Raw genomic sequence first — 22,282 nt, 5'->3', positions numbered from 1 at the left:
ATTTTTTAAACACACCAGAAGATTGGTTGATACCTTTTGATCGAACATCATGATTTCTTTGGTGCCACAACAACACCCATTTTGCAGTAACATATCCATAATTTTGACTAGTGTTGGGTCCTCACCCCTCATGAGCTCTTAGTTTTTGTCACTTGTTGGTATTTCAGTTATGCTAAAGTTTGTACCTCTGATTTAATATATTCAAAACATCTAACTCTAAAAAAAATTTAAAATGAATAAATTTCAATATTGAATTAAAATAAAAAAAATGTGGAAAATAATTTATTTTATAATTAAAAGGACACGAGAAAACACTCGAAATGTCTTTCCTAGAGACCATGGTGTATACTTTCCATGAGGACCCATCAAATACAAAAGGGTCATTGAATTCATTTAATGCAGATGAGTTTTTCTAAGTGCTCCCCAATGAACTAGAGGCACTGGCTTCCTTTATTTACTGGAGATGTGATTATACAGGTATGTTGTCACTTATAACAATTTAATCGAAACATGTTCACACATAGATGGACTCCAATAAATTTGAAATTTTCAAATAGCTTTGGCCTTTTTTATTCTATGAAACAATAAACTAAAGAATCTTAAAATCAAGAAAGGGAATGATTAGATTATTTCATAATGAGATTTACAAATCTTTGGTAAGGATTCTAATAATATTTGAATTGGTTTCCTTAACCCGTTTACTGTCTGACTATTCCTTACATATTTCTTATTGAAGAGCAAATGTTTGTTTTCACTCTTTGGATGAATCAAATTTCAGACTTCCACAGTCAAAGTCTGCAAAATACTTGAAGTATGACATGGAAAACAATGGAAATAAAATTCTATCATGACCAAAACGAATGAGTTTAGAGGATCCTTCGTTCACAATTCCTATAATAAATGCTGCACTGATAAGGGTAAACACTCTCCATCTCCTCTCTTGCAAGTATTTGTTGAAACACCATTCTATCTTTTTCTCCTCATCCTCACCCCATTGTACAATGTTTATGTTTTTCATAGTTTCTCCGAGACATCTTCCTAGAACTACTGCATCCTCCAAAGTACAACCTGAGCCTGTAATAAATGAACCCAATTGCACATAAAGTTAAAATCATAATCCAATTTACTTATTCTTAAATCAAAACAATATAAAATACAAAGCAACTACTTTCAAAACTAAAAGCATTACAAAGATTCTACTCTAAAAATTTAAAGGACTTTCAGAAAAAGTTATAAAACATTTGGTAACTGGTAACTTTAAAATTCATTTTACCTTGACCAAGATCAGGGGTCATTGGATGCAATGCATCTCCTACAAGTGTCACACTTCCATTTCCTTTACCAGGTAGGAGCTTCTCCCATGGATATGCTAACCTCACCTTCATATCTACCAAACTAATGGTTTCTGCCGGAGTTGCTTCAATCAACTCTGCAAATGGTTTTGGGAAATCACGGATAGTGTCTAAAGTTGATTGTCGAATCTTTTCAGCATCACCAGAGATATTTACATCTGCAAAAATAGAAATCGAACCCCAAAGAGAGTGAAATAAAATTAATAGTGTTCACGCAGTTGCGAAACATTAAGATTAAGTTAGAGATCAACATTTGGAACTCTCAATCAATGAGAAATATGAAATCAGTTAAAAAAAATTTACAATATGAAAACTACTTATGATGTAACTGTAATGGTGAAATTTAATTTTGTTTTGTTGTATATTTTTACGTTAAAATCTGGATTCATCCTAAATCTTATCTTCTTATCTTCTTGTTAAATTTACAATCTATTTTACAAATTATTAATACGTTTCACTCATTTTCCACAAAAATTGTCATTTAACTGTTATGTTTCAATTATTTATGAAATAAAATGGAGAGCAATGGAAAGAATTATAATCATTGGGGAAAGTGCAAGGTAATGAGTCACAAATTCATGGAAGTCCACGCATTGGAAAATGCACTCTTATAAACGGGGGCCCGTTTATGCTTCGGGCTACCGAGCCGAAAGGTAACGGGGTCCGAAGCAAAAATAAATGGGCCCCCGTTTTGTTCTAAAATGGGGGCCCGGTTTTAAACAAAACGGGCCCCCATTTTTTAGAAACGGGGGCCCATTTTTAAAAATGGGGGCCCGTTTCTAAAAAACGAGCTCCCGTTTCTAAATCGCATTTTTCCTTTTTTTCCCACAAGCTGCCCTTGTTTGAAAATGGAGGCCTATTTTGTGGAAGTTGACTCCACAACCCACCACTTGGCTCGAGATTAGGCCTGAGATGGGCCTGGGATGGCCACACCTGAGACATGGACTTGCAAATTCAAATCTCCATGAATGAAAGCACAAATATGAACTTCTGAAATAGTTTACGTGCCTCTAATCAGAGAATTTTTATACGAAATTAAAACCCATTTCAGATTATACTATCTAGATTCTAAATATGTAAATTTATTTAAAAATTGATTATTTTAACTATTTTTCATTTAATTTATACGAAATCGGGTCCATAAATTTGAAATATTAACTAATTTTGTTAATTTAATAACTTTTTTATTTTAAAGAATTTTGGAAAAAAAATTATATTTTATCAATCTACACAAAATTCTTTTGTATTTAAAAAATAAAAAAAATAAAAAAATGTTAAGTTTACATCAAATTATGTGGGTCGTACACGTCAAATTTTTAAAAAGATAATTACAGCCATTAAAAAATTAATTATTAAAAAATAAAATACAGAAAAATATGCTCATCAATCTTCAGTGTGTTACAAACCATTTCCCAAAACGGTTTGAAAAAATAAAAAATAATTTTAATTGTGTCAAAAAGTGTGGGTTGTACACATGCATGGTATGGTCCCTGAAACAGGCATTTTTAAAACATAGTTTTCAGAACTCCATTCAAAAAGTTATTTTTTATTATGTGGGTATTAAAATAAATTACATATTTGGAAAGTAAACTCAATGAGACAAAATCTAAAAATCAGGGAAAACACTTCCACTTTTTGGCCAAAAAGTGGACTCATCTTCTTGCACTGTTGTTTTTTCTGTGCAAGGAATGAATCTAGCTCTTTATCCTCTATCCCAAACCTATGAATGAAACTTTTCTAGTTGGTGCCTCTCCTCATATGTTGTCATGCCTCGAATAGCAGTGTGTCTTGAAGACATTGCTGGTGGTATACCCATCCACTAGCAGTGTGTCTTGAAGACATTGCTGGTGGTATACCCATCCACCTCCCAACTACTGAGTAAACTTCATCACATCCTATTAATATCTATAGAAAATATGTAAATAAAATTTAGCCAACCATGTTAGGAAAATCTTGTAAACATATTCATAACCATAATATGTTAGAGAAGATTCTAAATACATAAGGAATTAATTAATCAATATATTTTAAGCATTATGTTCACTCTTTTATTCAAATATTATTTAATTTGATAGTTAAATAATGATTAAAAAATTGTATATTTTAATTATATTTAAATTGAATAATTTATTCTTATTAAACAAAATGTTCTTTCAATGGTTATATCAAATATGATATTGACATTTATGTCTTATTAGTGAAGAAAAATGTACCTTTGTTGTAATAGATGTTCCATCTGCAAGCTCAAACAAGGTTAAAGAAGATGAGATGTCCTTATTTATCAAAACAACTTCACAAGGTTAAAGAAGATGAGATGTCCTTATTTATCAAAACAACTTCAGAATTGAATCTGATAGTTCCCTCTTGCAATTCTTTAGCAAGTGTTTGTATAAGTTTGATTCGTTCTATACATGTGGGTTCCATCATCATAGTTAATTTCCTGAAATACAAATTATATTACTCAATATCAATTGAATTTATATTCAAATTTTATACTATTTTATATTATCATTTGTTGATCATATACAAAATAAAATGATTAGAATTAAAGTGCAAATATTAAGATACTTTAAAATATATACTAAAAGAAGGACTCTCTAGTCAATTATGATAGAATCTTCACTTAAACATAAAAAACTTAACTAAACCATTTTTTTCTAAATATTAAAAATATATATCATATTAAATTTTTTAGAAAAAACATAAACAATTTAATAATTAACATCGATCAATTTATTATATAACTAATTTCAATCCCATATGACTCCTTGAAAAGTTTCCAAGGTCTATGAAGGCCTATATGGTAGCTTGCATTTAATTTTATTCCCCTAACCTTAACAAAATTAAATAAATTATTTTTGGATGATACATGATTAATCTTACACTTTTGCTCCTACATCAAGTATTATGGTTCAAGTGTGGTGTTGTTGTTCTTTCCATCATAATTGAAACTCTGTTTGGGTGGGGATGAGGTCCCCATTTGTGACCTCACTGGTTCAAACCAAAAGTGCTTACCACTTTAAAAAAAAAATTAATATTATCATTTCTCCCAGTGCGATATGACTCTTGTTTCACTGTTATTTATACACTAATGAATACTTTATATTTATTTTAGGTATCTCAAGTTTAGATGATTTTGTGTAATAATTAGTGTATAAATAGTATTTTTTTAGTTGAATCCATTTTTCCTCTCTACTTATATTCTTAGAGACTTGTTTTGATCTAAAGTTTATTTATTTTGTGTCTTGGATCATGGATCAGACTCACTTTGACAAGAACTTGTAGAAACAATTACTTTCTTATATTTTAATTTTAAATATAGAATTGTCTTTATTTCTCATTGTGACCATTGTATGTTTGCTCAAGATGCAAAAAAAAAATTGACCCTTTGATTTATTGTATCTAGTTCATTTAGATGTTAATCAATTTGATAAGCATCTAGTTCTCTTATACCCCAAAGTTGTCATTTACTACTTGCACATATTGCTATGAACATTTATAATAAAATATGCATTACAATAATTTCAAAACACCTTTCATATTTTGATTTTTTCCCTTGAGTTTTTATTATTCATTTAATCAATGTTCCTATATTATTCAGCAAAGAGGAAGAAATTATCCTTGCCACATGTAGACTAACAAATGCAAGAACCATGTTCATTTCCAACATGAGAGTTTTATGTCATTTATGGAGAGACATAAAGGGGTGGTGGAGATAGGCTTTTGAAGGGAGATGATATCACAAAAGGAGATATAGAGGAGGAAGGAGATTTAGATGCTCATGGCGATAATGCGGAATGGGTTATCTTGCCCCTATTGTGTGTGGGGTTTGTGGCAGGCCTTGGGCAATTTTTCGTTTCCCTTTCCTAGAGTCTAGGTTTTTATTTTTCCTTGCTACTTGTGGGTTTCTCACCACCAATTACAACTTGCATGGAAATCCTACTAGAGTTTGTTGGTGGGTGGTTGTGGTGTGCAGGGCTCCTCGAGTTTATTAATCCTTCCTCTTCTATTTGTGATTATATGTTGGGGTTTCTAGACAGTATATGCAAAGACTATTTCCACCACAAATCCAACCCTATCTATGAATTAAAAAACCATAAATAGTATGAATAGTTCATTCAAAACTATTTGCCAACTAACATTCATGAATTTTATTATGATTCATCCAACCTCTAATATTATCGGGGTATACTTTGACTTAAGCTACACAAGTACCATTATTATTACTCAAGTGAGAATAATTAAATATCCTAGTTATCCTAGTAAACTTATTAAATAGGCACATCTCTAATTTTTTGGTTTGTCTAGAAGTGGAGCTCCCTCTGTCCTCTCCTTTGAGGACTATTAGATCTTCTCTGTAGTGTGAGTACTCCTTTGTGGGTATCCATTGGTTTTTATTGGTTATTCATATCTTTTTAGTTAGTGATGACACCTCAATGAATTTTTGGGTTGTGGCTTGTTGCCCTACTTTAAAGGTTATCTTCCTTGTTGGGTTTTTGAGCTACTCTATATTTCTAGACCCTAGTGAAGGTATTCCACATAACCTAGTTCCATCTATTTTTCAAGTGTCTAGGTATCCTTATTTCATTGATACCTAGCCTAGAGTTGCTGGAGGGTTATATATGCTAGAGTTGGAAGTGGCTAATAGACCTTATGCTACTATGGGCCTTTATGAGAGGGCTTTCTCTAATAAGATTTTTTGTTTTGTAGTTGGATGTCCTATTGAGATAGGCTTTGTTATAGGTTTTTCTTTCTTGTCGTATTAACACAAACTCTTATTCGAGTTTAGGTGGGATTTTTTTTCTACATCAGATGGTTATCAAAAATCATGCTTTAGATATGGGTCAGGGTTTGTTGGCCCTTCTTGCTCTTCTTTCCATGTTTTTCTTTTTCAAAGAAACTCTTTGTACCCCTTCCCTTTTATACTTACCTACTAGTCCTATCGAGGTGAGTGTTGCTCTTGCAGGTATGAATAAGTTCCTACTTGGATGTTCTTAGCTTCAGTGCTCCTGTATGAAATTTTTTTGTTGTCACCCTATCTTTTCTCCTCAATTTCCTATTAAGGTGGAAATTTATCATTTACAATATTTCTCTCATCTATCTCCCATTGAGGTGGAGAATGGCCCTTCAAGATTTGATAGGGCCCTCTAGTGTTCTTGTTAGTCTGGTGGGTGTTATGGTTTCTACTAAATGTTTTGCTATTACTGATCCTATAAAGGTGGTTTTCTAAGTAAGGTTTGCATGGATTTGACTCTTGGTTGGAAGGATATGGCTAGTATATTATTTAAATTCCCATGTGTGAGGGATTTTTGGCTCAGGTTCCCAACTAATCTCTTCTTTGCCTTGTCTATTCTTGATACATTCTTCCCTCTCAATGCTAGTTGGTTTGTTTTGGTCTCTCTTTTTGCAAGACTGAGTATTAATATGTGTCTCAATTCTCTTCTTTCTAGTTTATTTTCTATTAGAAGGTAGCTTTTACTTCTTTTACTTTAGTGTTCCTTGTTGTATCCTACCTTGTCTATTCTCCTTATATTTCAAGGTGTTTGTTCAAAGTTTTGAGGTTTCTTTCAAAACCCGTTAGTTGTAAAATTGTAGTCTTAGTTTTAAGTCATGATCCTTGCCTCCTATTGGTTAGTTTCTCTAGTCAAAATCCTATATTAGTCTGACTTCTTGTGAGACGATGTTTTTTATTAAAGAGAAAACAGGTTTTGAAGGGACCCGAAACCCTTTACAATCAGATTTTGAGTGGATCTGGAACCCTCAACCAGAAATTTGTCCTAACAAAAGGAACATGAAAGCACTAGACAACCATGGGTAAAAATGGCACCCATAGCCAAATACATAGGTTTTAAAAATAGGCTCCCACAACCTTAAAAAACTGCAAAAAGAATAGTCAACAATCAGCCTAAAACTAGCCCCCAACCAAGAACCATTAAGAATTACATTTAGAGCTACTCTAGTTCCTCTGAGACAATATTATTTTCTCTTGGTAGTCAATTTTGTAGTTCTTATTTATCATCATATTTTCCTTTATGATTTAACTCTAAAAGGGTTCATACACTCTCCCATTTTTATCTAATCAAAATAAATATAAGAACGAATTTTAATAAGAACAAAGATAATTCATGAGCAATATCATAATATTGATTAAAAAATGTATATAATATATATATATATATATATATATATATATATATATATATATATATATATATATATATATATAATCACTAAAGAAAAGTTCAATGTTTTCTTGGTTAACATTAAAAAAAAACTAAGAAAAAATTGAAAGAAAATAAAGTCTTCAATGTGACACATGAAGACCTTGAAAAAGAAAAAGAATAACTTGATGAACAAGTTGAGAAAGTCAATCCTAATATTCAAGAATTCTTAAACCAATGATATAAATAATTTAAAGGAGATTGTACTATATAGTATAAGAAAATATTGATGGCTGTTTTTGGAGTTTGTTGCTCGATAAGACTATAGAGGGAAATATGTAAGATGTGAGAAAATATGAAGCAAACCAATAACACATTTCAAGAAGAGGTAAGCTTTCCTTTAATGAGCATGGTGGCTCAATATTTGAAAAAAAAATATGTTAATTAAAAATTAGAATCAAAATAATGGACTAATACAATGAAAACAAAGTATGATACTCTTATGAGAAATCATGAATCTACTCTTATCAATTTGTCAACAAGAAAGAATCCCATGTGTTACTAGTGGGTATTCGTAAAAAATTACAAGACGTTTGGAACTATCAAAAAGTACTTGAAGATAGACTGGTAAAACAATCATGTGCATAAAGGAAGGCATTCATTATGAAGACGCTTTTTCTTCATTGGTAAAAACAAAATCTATTGTGATTAAATATTTTAGCTTGTCGTGCATTTATACAGTGCACCCATAAAATGGATATCAAAAGTTTATTGATAAATGGAGATTTGAAGTGTAAGTATGCATACATTAAAGAGTACCAAGAAGATGGAAGGATCAAAGGAGGTGAGGATTCAGGAGGACAATACAATGGTAGAGGAGGCTTGGCCCTCCTCCAATGAGATTGTGTGGCTCTTTCTTATCAATGCCCTCCTTTCTCCTAGAAATTCAATTAATGGAAGTTGGTGCTACAACACATGACAAGCCTCTCAATGATTTGGAAGGATCATATAGAGTTAAAGGAAAGGATAATTCCTTCCATGACATTGAAGTGGAAGGAAATCAAATTATTTCGCCTTCTACAAGATTCATTGTATAGGAGAATAGTGAAATCGATGGAGAAAGGCCATAGTGTAGAGGAAAATGTAAGTTTCCTCTTGTTGGCCCTAAAATAAATATTCTTTTCTCCTAACTCAAAAATGATTGATTTCTTGAGTAAGGAGGATAATAGATTGAATAAAATTGTTGTCTCCCATACTGCACTTGATTGTAATAAGATGTTTGAGCTAGGAGATTCTTAAATGAATGGATTAACAATGTCTAGTTTTATAAGCTACCTGGTTATAGGTTTCATTTTGTATAATGGTTCAGCATGGATTATTTCCAATTTTCTTCAAGGATCACAGTATGCAAGAGAAATTTATTAGTTAAAAATACTGAAATATTGGAAATTGTATGCTCGATGCCTTAAATTAGTCACCAAAATCCTTAAATGAGGAGGTGATCACACTTTCTTGTTGAAAGGAAGTTAAGGTAGTGGAACAAGTTCCTACAAGAATATTGAGAGGGGAGCTATACAAAACTTTACTAATCTTTAAAACAATTACATAAACTTAATAGAAATTAACATAAATAGAATTATACCACAACGCAGTGATTTGCATGGGGAAAACCCTTTCAAGAAAAAAAACCCACACTCCAAAATGTTACCAAATATATTCTTCATAAATCAACAACAAATTACAATATACTTGTGAAGAAAGATTCTCATATGAGTATCACCAGCAGAGATCCAGAGACAACTCAACAACTATCAAACTCTCATAATACATCACAATACACAACCATAATATAATTCCCTAAGAAAATAGGGTTATCTTCTAACGCAAGCAAAGTACACAAAATATTTTCTATTAGATCTATTATGTAATGATAAATGGTCAATAATTACAATGATAAATTATACATAAATATGGTTTTCAACCCTTGTGTTGGTGCCCAAAAACAGGTTTACATTGACTCAAAGGAAGAGACCAAGTTGTTTTCTCCCAATAATATCTATGGAAAGCCACTTTGAACTGTTTGATATTCTTCAGACTTGGACCAACAATGACAAGGATGCTAGATCCTTCTACACTTTAGGCTCTACAAAACTAGGGAGGGTGATGCCCATGCTTATTTATGATTTTACGCCACACTCATAAATCATGCATGAAATAAAGTTGATAATCTCATATAAGGACTCAAAAATAAGGGAGAATGCTTAGGAATGGCAAATTCCTCAATGATCCTCAACCCGTTTGGAGCATGAGATGACTAATACATATGCTAATGTTCATATAAAATGAAAATATTCTGATATTCAACAAGTTATAGCAAACCAGTGGTGATTTTGAATAGTAAATAATTACCCAGGCATTTACTTAACTATGATCAATGCCTTAATCCATTGGGTACGTGAATTCATACTACATTAGACTGTACTTCTGATAGAATCTATCTAACAGTGTAAAACCAAATATAATATTGCCTTACAATATATCATTTTTGTAATTCCCACCCAAAACTACTTATGAAAATCCCTTTAAAGGCCCCTATCACTCTGCAATTTTATTCAAGCATTTAATTGACCTATCAGACCAAAGCACGAACAAAAGGTTACATACACCATAATAGTGCGATGAATGATAAAATTCTTGATAATACACATTCAAAACATGATAGAACAATACATTGGAGAGAAATGGGTTTGAATCATATATTCATTCATTCATTCATTCTGGTGTCCCTGTAAGAATACAATCCATACATAACTCCTTCAAGAACCTACAAAAATCGTAGACACAAGAATCTTTTCTATTTTTTGCTCTGTAAAATGACCTCTTACAATACTTTTGTTTTACCTAGACTTTGCTATTTGGAAACAAAAATTCGAAACACATAAGGGACCAAAATTTTGAACCCCGTCTCATAGCCCTGAATTTACTTTTATAAAAAACAAGGGAGCAAACAAGCTTCAGGCCAACGGAGACACCTGTCATCTAAGAATGACTATGCATAACTGTATTTTGTTATACAAAACAACCATTCTCGAACTTGCTTACACTGGATCAAAATTTGCAGCCACCTTCTTGAAAACTCATGATGAAAATTACCCCATCTTGTCTTACAGGCTGCAAAATATCAGTCACTAGAAAACAAAAATAGTTATGTAAATGGTTTATAGCTTTCTATTAATCATTCAAATACATGCCACTCCATGCGCTATTATCTTCATCAGATGACCAATTAAAATTCATTACTTCATCTTCTTTTTCCCTATATGGAATATACTTAATGGATACTTAGTTTGCCTCTCTTTCAAAAGTTTCAAAAAATAACCCTGTAGAAATTATCTTATCCATACTATCTTCTAGCATATCCATATTTATCCCATCACAAATCATTTCTACCTAGGTGTTGATGACTCTCTCTACCTCTTCCTTCCAAGAATGCAAAGGCTTAACTGCCCCTTCTCTATCTAAACAATATCTACCAAAAGAGTTTGTTCTAATTCATGAAAATTCTTCATCAATTCCCTTATCTTTCTTTCTATATTTTTTGGCAGAATTTGGGATTCCTGCATTGATTTTACCAATAAAAATGTTGGTTGGAGTGCATGTGGCCTCTTGGTATGAAATTTAGAAGCCATAGACATCATTCTAAGTGCATTTCCCCTTTGTAACCACTTTGTAAACAAGGGAAATGCTACTTCTTTATCATCATCAAACTTTTGAATAGCATCAAAAAGTAAAGAATATAAGGCATGAATACTGTTTAACCTACTTTCAATTTTCTCATTCAAATGAGTTAGCACTGAGCTAACTATATCCTTCTATTCCTCAGCTGATTGTTTTTCTATTTCTTTTAATTTATTCTCTAATTCAACAATCTTCTCCATAAGCTGAGACTCATTTGGTTCAATCGATCTTGTAGTATCGGGCTCATCATAATCATATGGCACTAATGTCATGCCAGGGATATTAGTACTTATATTTAATTGAGATACTTCTTCTTTCTAGATCATAGGTGGTGACCTAGATGTTGATGGCTCAAATGGTCCTACAAGTGCAGGATATGAAACCTTTATTTGTCCTTGCTCTAGGAGTTGCACTCTCATTTGCAACTCCACACATCTTTTTTGAGATGCATTATATTAATTAAAAAGTTTGTCAAATTTCTTCATTAGCTCAGCCCTCTCTGAACCTTCCTTTTTTGCACTCTCATGTGCCAGCTTAGCAACATCAACATTCAATTTTGTAGCCTCTACACTTGATGTGTTGGCTACTCTCTTTACAATAAAACTTCCCTTGAAGTTGGGGTTTAAATCACTGATATTGGGATTCCTAGCTCCCTCCTCTAATGCCCATATAGCCAAGGTTGCATAATCATCTACAAAGTCTGATCCTGTTAATGCTAACCCTACTTCTTCTTCCTTTGATTTTATAATAGCATCAAATGCCACTACATCTACTATATCCCATTCTGGCTATATCAAGACTCCAGCCTGACTTAAAATTTTTCTACCCTCATCACCAGTGATTTCCTTGAACTTTTCCTTCATTTCGCCTTTTACTTCCTCTTGGATTTCTTGGTCTAATCTATCTGGCCTTTGGGCTTTCCTCTCAACAATCATTCCTTTGTATTCCTCAACCTTTATTTTCTATACTAACTGCAAAAAGGTTGGGCTTTTTACAAATGCATCATCCTCAAGGAAGCTATCACATGCCTCATTTCTCGTATCTTTTAAGGCTTTACCCTTAATATCCAAGGGAGTAAGATCCAACTCCAAATTAGGAGGCAATATAGGAATACCCATTTGCATTTTTGCACTTGTTGCAACAAACTGTCTCCCTCCACCTGAGCTTCATCTTGCTACCAGTGAAAAGGATACAGCTGATGGTGAGGGGCTTCTATCAGAGTCTTCAAGATCAATGATCCTGACTCCTTGAAGAGGCTTAATTGGTATCTTGTGGAAAGGCTTTCATCTCATTATCTTCTTACCCTTTCTCCTTATCAATCTCCCACTATCATTGATGCTATTCTCTTCATCACTTACTTCTTCTCTAACTCTTTTGTGAGGAGATTCCTGAATAGGCCTCTCGGCTACCACACCACATGCTCTCTGGGATATATGAGGTTGTGAGCTTAATTTTTGTCGGCCATGAACTTCTTCAAGTCTAGCTACCTTCTCCCTTAAGACCTTCGTCAATTCATCAAAAAAAATTATAACAAATTCAGTCTTGGCATAGAATGGAGAAAACTCCTTTAATGGATCATATTTTGGATCCATCTTCTGAATAGCAGCCCATAATTTTCTAAAAATTATCCACTTCTCCTTTCTCCATTCTTGCATCCTGTGGTCAAATTCATTCATGATTAAGTCCTTAAGAAAACTATACATATGGAGCAACAAAGATCCTCTTATTCTCTTTCTAAAAGTGTTGTAAAAACCTTCAGGATCATTGTTTATAGTTATACTTACCCCCAAATGATATGGAGCAAATAATTTATCAAAATGCTCATACCCTCCCTTTATAATAACAAAGTAAGGGATAATGGAGTAATCTGGAAAGAATGACCCTTTTCCTTTTCCTTTTAAATCTTTGTCCTGAATACATCAAATTTGCCACATTACCTCAGAAAAACATATTCTTAGAGGAACATTGAAAAGCAATACATGAGGTTATCTGGAGAAGCCAGAGATTCTGATTATAGTACTTACAGAGTATGGGATAAAATCTCCCCAATTATGTTCAATTCTGGCAAGACGCATCCTTTCCTTCGGTCTTACAAAATCATGCAATTCTTTAGGAATCCTTGCTGGATTCATTGTCAACCTTTGTCTTAACCTAGAGGCAAAGTTGTTATCAAATCTTATATAGCTAGCCTCTTGTCTATCCCATGACATGTATGTGCTTCAAAGTTGTATTGGAATCTCCTAATTATCTATTGCCCTTCTGAGGTTCATGGTACCCTCAAAATAATCTGCATTCCTTGAAAGGAACATATGCATAGGTAAAGAATACTAGGGGAATTTAACCCTAGCAACCTGATTCTTAATGTCTAATAATCCCTCTTGAATCTTTTCCTCAAGATAAGGGGCAAAGTCAAAAACTGTTGTAAAATCTGGATGTTGTATCTGCATAGCCATGTACATGAAATCAGGTGGCATTACTGTAATGGGACTAAAACCCAATACTTGGCATAAAGAGAATAAAGTATCCTAAAAATAGGGAGTGAATGGACCAATTGGCAATGACTCTTCTGAACTAAGGCCAATATGGTATGTTGTACTTCCTACTTTGTCTATGTGCATTGGAAGGAAATTCTTTCTAATGAATTCCTTCATTTTCTAATATTCTTCCTTTTGTTCATTTAAATTTACTGGTACTAGGCTAGGGGATGGCTCGTATAAGTCAAAAATATCTTGAAATTCCTCCCTTCTGATGGTTAAGAGGATCTCCCCATCATTTCCTCTGATAACCCTTGAAACTAGGTCATATTTGTCTGCAACAGCCTTAAGCAAATCGACATCCATAAAAACACCCGGTACTACCAACTTGCCCAAGTCATACTGCAAAGAAATAGATAATGGGGAATTTAATTTCCTTTATCCATACCATAATTTGACAATATCTAACCTAGTTGCCGATATATTAGCATCTACCAAATGGAATGCTTTGTCAGTTAACCCTTCCCCTAAGGTTTGTCCATCCACAAACCTTTGCTCCTACTGCTTATCATTTGTAGAAGGCTTTAATTGGCCCAAGAAATCATCATAAATATTTATTTTCATATAATCCACCTCCCTTAAATGTTTCCGTGAGGAAGGCATTTTCTACAACTAGGGCTTTCTACTATATTTCCAAGTCTAGGACTTATCACGAGATTTTTTTAAAATTTTCCAAAGTAATTCAAACATATTTCACTATTTCCTATCCAGTATCTTAACCCTAGAACAAATTTACCTTTCCTTTTGCAATCTTTCACAATTTATAATATTAATTTGTTTCAAGAACATATGGAGAGCTCAGATAAACTTACTGCTTTTGATTTTCACTAGAAATGACAATTTCATGTCACAGAGGGTCGTTTCAGTCTCCTTCAGCAGAAGAAAATTCTTCAGAATTTCTATGAAATTTTTTGTGAATGAAAAAAATTTAAGAGTATTTTAATTATAGTCTAAGAAAGGACGCAAATGTCTCATCCACCATTAATATTCGCGTGAGTGAAAAAATGGCTCCTAGCTTTGTAATTAAGAAGTTTGAAAACTAGTCGTCGACCATCCTCCTAGTTGGCCAATCCAATGATCGTCTCCTTGTTGACTCATCACTTGTTCTTTTATCTATATTAATGGCCCCAAAAAATTGTGACACATCAGCAACACCTCCTCTTTCTCTCGAACTCCATCAACGGCCCCACAGTAGGTCTTTCTGGCCAATTTGAGACAAGTGGCATCATCCCGTGATGCCATGGTCCATAACCACCTTGCAACTTCCATTATGGGAATAAAAGGGCCATCCGATATGTTCAATATTTATCACCTACCATACCTCCCATTGACTCCTTCAGGACTTAAAATTTGAGTACCTTTTACCTCAAGATAAAATATCCTCATTCATTTTGAGCACATACAAATTTATGGGACTGCTAGTAGACTGACCTTTACCGCCTGCGAATCGATACTTCAAAGGTTTCGACCAGTTATGCTACTAACCCTGCAGGTTTCCACTGATGACACGTGGCACAATCTCGTGATGTCATGGTCATTAAAATCCTTGCATCTTTGATTGTGGGGAAGCGCTAGCCGCTGGATTTATCCTTTGTTTAATAGACGGTCAAGGTATTTAGTATTTGCCAGACTTAGGAAAGAATAAGCACGGGCATAAATATTTATAAGGGGACCGGTTATACAGAATTTCATATGGATGACTTAGGAATAGTGTATTTCACGAACCGTTCAATCACCACTAAATACTTAAAAAATGAAAATGGCCCCGTGAACAAAAGTAAAACCCTCAGTCTTAAGTGAGAAAAAGGTAACAGCAGAATATAACATGGACCAAAAACTCACTTTCAAACCACTTTTAATCATAAAAGACACAACCCTTATAGCCCTAAACCTTAATATCTTGACCAAGGGCAAAATAAAACCAAGACGACCAAATTTTGAAAGACATAATTTTAGGTCCTATCACCTTGTTGAGGTACATAGCCCTTAGACCCCACAAGGAAGGTAACCCCCCTTACACCCCCTACACCCATTTATCAATAGTACAACTTTGATTATATCAAGGTTAATATGCCATTTTCCTAACATATCTCCCACTTGTCATACACCTTAGAAGAGCAACAAGAGGGGTACCAACATCATGTTTTAACTGATAGGGATTGAGAGGCCCATGTATTTTTAACACCATCTAAACTTCTCTATGCTCACACCCTTAGTTAAATAATCTACAAAATTCATCAAAGGCTCTACCTTAAATAGATTCACCCTACCATCCTCAACCATATCTCTAATAAAATGAAATTGAACATCAATGTGGTTGGTCATAGCATTAAATGTTAGGTTCTTAGCTAAGTATATTGTAGTTAAATATCAAAATTAAATTTCATTATGCCATGTCTTATTCCAATATATTAACATTGTCTCTAAAGCCAAATGGCTTCTTTACAAGCATGATTAGTTGACATATACTCTGCTTTAGTAGTGGACAAATCAACTAGAGTCTATCACTTACTCATCTAGATTGCACCAACAAATTAAGTAAACACATAAGCATTGGTGGATCTTCTTCTATCAACATCACGTACCTTGTCTAAATCCACATAACCATGAATATTAATGGAGATCTTGTCTCCTATGAAATTATCACAATAACACAAAGAATACTATGAGGTACCCTTCAAATATTTGAAGACTCTTTTAACTACATCCCAATGAACTCTACATGGATTAGACATATACCTAGAAAGAACTCTCATGAATTGGGAAATGTCTTGTCTAGTTTAGACCATATCACACATCAAAATTCCAACTACACTTTGGTAAGGTACTCTAATCATGTCTTCCATCTTTGTTGGGGATGTAGGACAACCTAAAATAGAAAAGTTCATAATTCCAACTATAAAGGTAACACATAATGGTCTACAATCTTGCATGTTAAATCATTGTAAAATTAAATTCACATACATACTTTGGCCTAGCCATAGATTTGTATTCACTCTATCTCTTATATTTTATATCCTAAGAATTTATTTAGCTACACCAAGATCTTTCATTTTAAATTCAAAAGCAAGCTAGGACTTCATTTTTGAAATCATACATTTCCCTTTACCAATGAATAACATATAATCAACTTTAATGCAATGTATAGGAAATCATTATCATCATCACATTTATAATAAGTATAGTGATCTGATTTAGAATTCTCAAATCCCAAACTTAACACATATCTATCAAATTTATAGTACAGGATTATGTTTGAGGCTATACAAATATTTCTTCAATTTACAAGACAAATTACTTTTGTATCTTTTACCATGTAGTGCTCTGGCTATGTCATATAAATATCCTCCTCCAAATCACCATGAAGGAAAATGATTTTTGCATCTATTTTCTCAACCTTTAAATAATAAGCATTGATAATAGAAAGAAAATTCTAATGGTTGTCATTTTAGGAGAAAATATTTCACCATAATCAACACCTTCAACCTAGGAGTAGCCTTTCACAACCAACCTTGATTTATACTTTTAGATACCTCCATAGATAAACCAAACTTTTTCTTGAACACTCATTTGCAACCAATATATTTTCATCCTTCAAGCAATGGTACAAGATGGGCCATGTATCATTATTTTTCAAAGTTATTGTTTCTTCATCCATAGTGATTTACTAGGATTTTGCATCATCCATGCCTAGTACCTCTTCAATGAATCTAGATTCATCCATGTTAGTATTCAAAGCAAAAATACATCTCTAATAATCAAGTGAATACCTTTTAGGTGGTTGTATATATCGTGTAGACCTTTGAAAAAGTAGAGTTAGAGGTTCTTCATCGCCTACTAAAACTTCAAAGCTAAATTAGCTCAACTTGACTTCTTGCTAGGGGTATCGATTCAATATTTTCATGTCTAAAAGGAAATTGAATTGCATCTTTTTGTTTAGTTTTTTTTTTGCTACAACATAATATAAGAAGGCTTAGTTTCTTAGATGTAATCACATATGTTGTATGAAATGGCATGAACATGACAAAACCCTAACAAACACACATACTTGCAAATGAATGATGTAATTATGCTCTAATGGATGGATGAAGAATATGCAGCCTTGAAGAATGCTTAATGATGAATGGAAGAATGCTTGATATAGTCACCTTGCCTTCTCCACCTGATTGCCTTATTTTTTGTTATCCCAAATGAGAGGGGACTACCTCCTTATATAATTTCGAGTAGGATGAATTGACTAAAATTTGACATGAGCTGACATAGAGGGTTGTTTCTCGTTCAAATTTGAGATAATGCCTAGGGGCCAAAATAGGTCCTGATTAGGGAGGACAAGGGTGTAGAGGGTTGTTTCTTGTTCAAAATTGAGATAAGGTCTAGGGGCCAAAACAGGTCCTGATTAGGGAGGACCAGGGTGTGGCATCCTAGTCCTACCCTAATTTATGCCAAGAACAAGGGGCTATGCAAGTTACAAGATGCAAATATGAAGCTTGGTTGTATAAGGGAGGCATAAATGGGTTCCAATCAAGCATGGGGATGAGACCATTAAGGTGAGGAGCCAGGGCCCAAAATACGGTCAAAATTGCAAGGGGTGCAATTTTAGGATGCTAAATTTAGCTCCCACTTTAGTGGGAGTATGAGCTTACACAAATATTCACTGTAAAGTATAAGAAGATGAGGAATGCGAAGCAAAATTGCAAGGAGTATAAGATATCACTAATTTTGAGGAACTAATCCCCCAATCTTATGATCTTAACTCACTCAAACATATGCAAGGGCACACAAAACAAGACGGGAGACAAAAAGACAAAAAGAAAAACAAAGGCAAAGGCACACAAAACCCAAAACCCAAAATCCAAAGACCAAAAATAAGATATCAAGTCAACTAGCTGAAGAGACCTCGATATCAAAATGTCTCAACAACTAATATCATTCTTGAAAATTGCCATCTCATGAACACAAGTGATCGCATAAAAGAGTAAAGCAAGTTGTTGGTATTTTGAATATGTTGATATGGTTTTGTCATTGATGTCAACACCTGTCATTACTTGTCAACACTTATCAACACTCGGAGATTTTGGTTATGTTGACCGGCAAGACAGAGACTTATGCATAACACTGTTATTTGGTTCACCGGTAGATTATATTATTCACCAACGCTTGGAATAACTTGGAAACTACTTGGTTATGTTAAAGACATTATTAGATCACTTGGTTTTGGTGATTTAGCTATTTGTTTATTTGGGTTTCCATATTTTCTGTTATCAGCAAAAAGGTCTAGGATATACACCGGTAGACTTATCTATTTCAGATCAGCACGACATGTTATGGAGATAATTTATTATTATTGTAAATGCATTCAGCCGACATCATGCATCGGATATTGATTTATTTGTAATTGATTTTATTGTAATATCTTTCAGTGAGCCGACCTATTCATTTGCTCTTAGGTTATAGTATATATGTAAGATCTTATTTACAAGATCATATATAGGAATGGGATTGTGAATGTGAAAAGGATTGTAATAGAGTATATGCAAAAATAAGCTAAGCTATACACGCAGACATCATTCGAAGGTTTAAGGAGGGTTTTGTGAAGGTAATCAGAACTACACCGGTACTGAATCCATCATATGAAGATGCTATTTTGTGCAGTACATTATCATTGGATTTAATCATCCAATTGTAGTCAATGTGACTCTCATTTTGTGATTGAGGAGTGAGCTCTAGGCAGTTGCCCTTTTTGCGTGTGTAGAATCCATATTGTAAACACATACTATCTGCAGTAGTATCATTTAATTGTGGGTAAGGCTTCCCATTGTGGATTTTCCCCTTATAGGGTTTCCACATAGAAATACTGGTGTTATGTGTTGTTGATGTTATTGTCTTTCTATTTCATGCATTAATCTTTACCGGTATTGCAATTCACTGTTAAAACTGTTTACCGGCATAAAGTTTAGTCTACCCGTATTAAGCATTAAGTTTGGGTTAAGTTAATTTTGGTTGAATTTATTGGACAACTGATTCACCCCCCCCCCTCTCAGTTGTCTCTAGGACCTAACAATTGGTATCAAAGCCTAGTCCTCTTTTTGGAGAAGTTTAACAGCTTGAGGAGATCCAATGTCTACCAACTATTTCAAGAAGGACGGTTCGAAACTTGATGGAACTAACTATGGCATATGGAAGATCAGGATGGAGACACACTTGAATTGCATTGTAAAGGATATAAGGGATGTTAAAAAGAATGGCTATACTGCTCCTACTCAAGGTCAACCTAGTCCACCTAACTTAGCTAAGGATGAGGAAAATGATTGCAAAGCAAGAGAAGCACTTTTGAGCGCATTGTCAAATCAGCAAGTCATTGGATTGTCAGACAAATCTACTACTAAAGCTATTTGGGACAAACTAGAAACATTGAATGAAGGAGATTCCATAGTCAAAATTGGAAAACTTGAATGATTTTGGGTCAGGTATGAAAGTCTGAAAATGGAAGAAGATGAAAGAATTCTTTCTTTTATGGAAAGAGTAAATGAAATTGTTTTAGGTATACAATGTTGTGGAGGAACCTTAAGTGAAGATGAGATTGTTTCTAAAGTTTTAAGAGCTTTTCCATTGGCATATAAAATGAAATTTACTACTATAAATGAACTGAGAACAATTCCTAATGCATCAGTATCTAGAGACACTTTGGTTGGAAAACTTTCATCTTTTGAGCTTGAGGAATTCGGTCATGTTACTACTATCAAGACAGATCTAGCTTTTAAATCATCACCATCAACTGCAATAGCATCATCATGTCACCTGATAAATCTGATTGGAAAGTCTTCTATGCAAGAGAACTTGAAGAAAGCAGTAGAGAAAATGAAGAACTTGAAGAGCTTGAAGCACTATTTGCAAGGGAAATGCATAAAGGTCCAATTGGAAGTAAGTATGAAGGTAAAGCACCCTTTAAATGTTTTAATTGCAATAAGATTGGTCATATGGCATCTAGATGTCTTGATAGACATGCAAGATTAAGAGAAGAAGCTAAAAGAACATATAAGCCTAATCCTGACTATCAAAAATACAAATTCAAGAAGAATAGAGACAAATCTTGTTATTATGTTGATGAAGGAGTTACTGATGATTCTGATGAGGATCCAGCAGACAATGGATGGGCTTTTGTTGCTATAATAGAAGATAAACTAGCACCTACTGTTCAACTGGTAGAGCAGGCCCTGGCAGCTAGAGTTGAAGATAAGGATGAATGGATTATTGATTCAGGATGTTCCCAACATATGACTAGAGATAAGAGTAAATTCTTAACTTTTCAGGATTACAATGGAGGTCTAGTAAGATTTGGAGATGATAAAGCTTGTTTGATCAAAGGAAAAGGCACTATATCTTTTGATGGTAAGCACAATACTAATACTGTGTACTATGTTGAAAGTTTGAAGCATAATCTTTTGAGTGTTGGTCAATTAGTTGAGAAAGGATTTCAGCTACAATTCAAGAATGGTAAATGCAAAATCTTGAATAAAACTGGTTTGGAAATTGCAACCGGTAATCAGACTAGAGGTAATATCTTTCATTTGAACAACAATGAGAAAGCATGTTTGATTTCACATATTGATGAAAGTTGGTTATGGCATAAAAGACTTTGTCATGTAAATTTTGATTGCATTGTGAAAATCAGTACTACTAAGGCAGTTAGAGATTTACCTAAGATTGGTAAACCTCACAATCCGGTATGTAACAAATGTCAATTTGGAAAGCAAGTTAGAGCATCTTTCAAGAGTATTCTAGAGAAATCTAACAATGTTCTTGATTTAATTCATACTGATTTATGTGGTCTAGTAAGAAATAGAAGTATACAAGGAGATAGATAATTTATGCTAATCATTGATAATCATGCTAGAATGTGTTGGGTTACTTTTCTCAGAGAAAAATCTGAAGCATTTGGGAGATTCAAACTATTCAAGGTGATGGTAGAAAATGAAATCGGAAAGAAAATCAAATGTTTGAGATCAGATCAAGGAGGTGAATTCACATCTAAGGAATTTAATACATTCTCTTAAGTGAATGGGATCATAAGATAGTTGTTAGCACCCCGGACACCCCAGTAGAATGGAGTTGTGGAAAGGAAAAATAGAACTATCTTGGATGCAACCAAAAGTATGATATCAGAAGCAAATCTACCTCATATATACTAGAGATAAGTGGTCAATATAGTTGTTTATACATTCAACAGAGTTCACATAAGAGGAGAAACCGATAAGACCCCACCTGAACTATGGTTTGGTAATACTCCTACTCTTAAACATTTCAGAATATTTGGAAGTAAATGTTATAGTAGAAGAGATGAGTATATTGGAAAATTTGATCCTAGAAGTGATGAAGGAATATTTCTTGGTTATTCATCTACGAGCAAGGCATATAGATGTTTTAACAAGAGATTGCAGAAAATTGTTGAGAGTGCAAATGTGAATATTGATGAACAGTTTAGAGGAAATTCAAAGTA

This window comes from Cryptomeria japonica, chromosome 7, assembly GCF_030272615.1.
Source record: "Cryptomeria japonica chromosome 7, Sugi_1.0, whole genome shotgun sequence".
Lineage (NCBI taxonomy): Eukaryota > Viridiplantae > Streptophyta > Pinopsida > Cupressales > Cupressaceae > Cryptomeria > Cryptomeria japonica.
Note: the sequence above shows the minus strand (reverse complement) of the source record.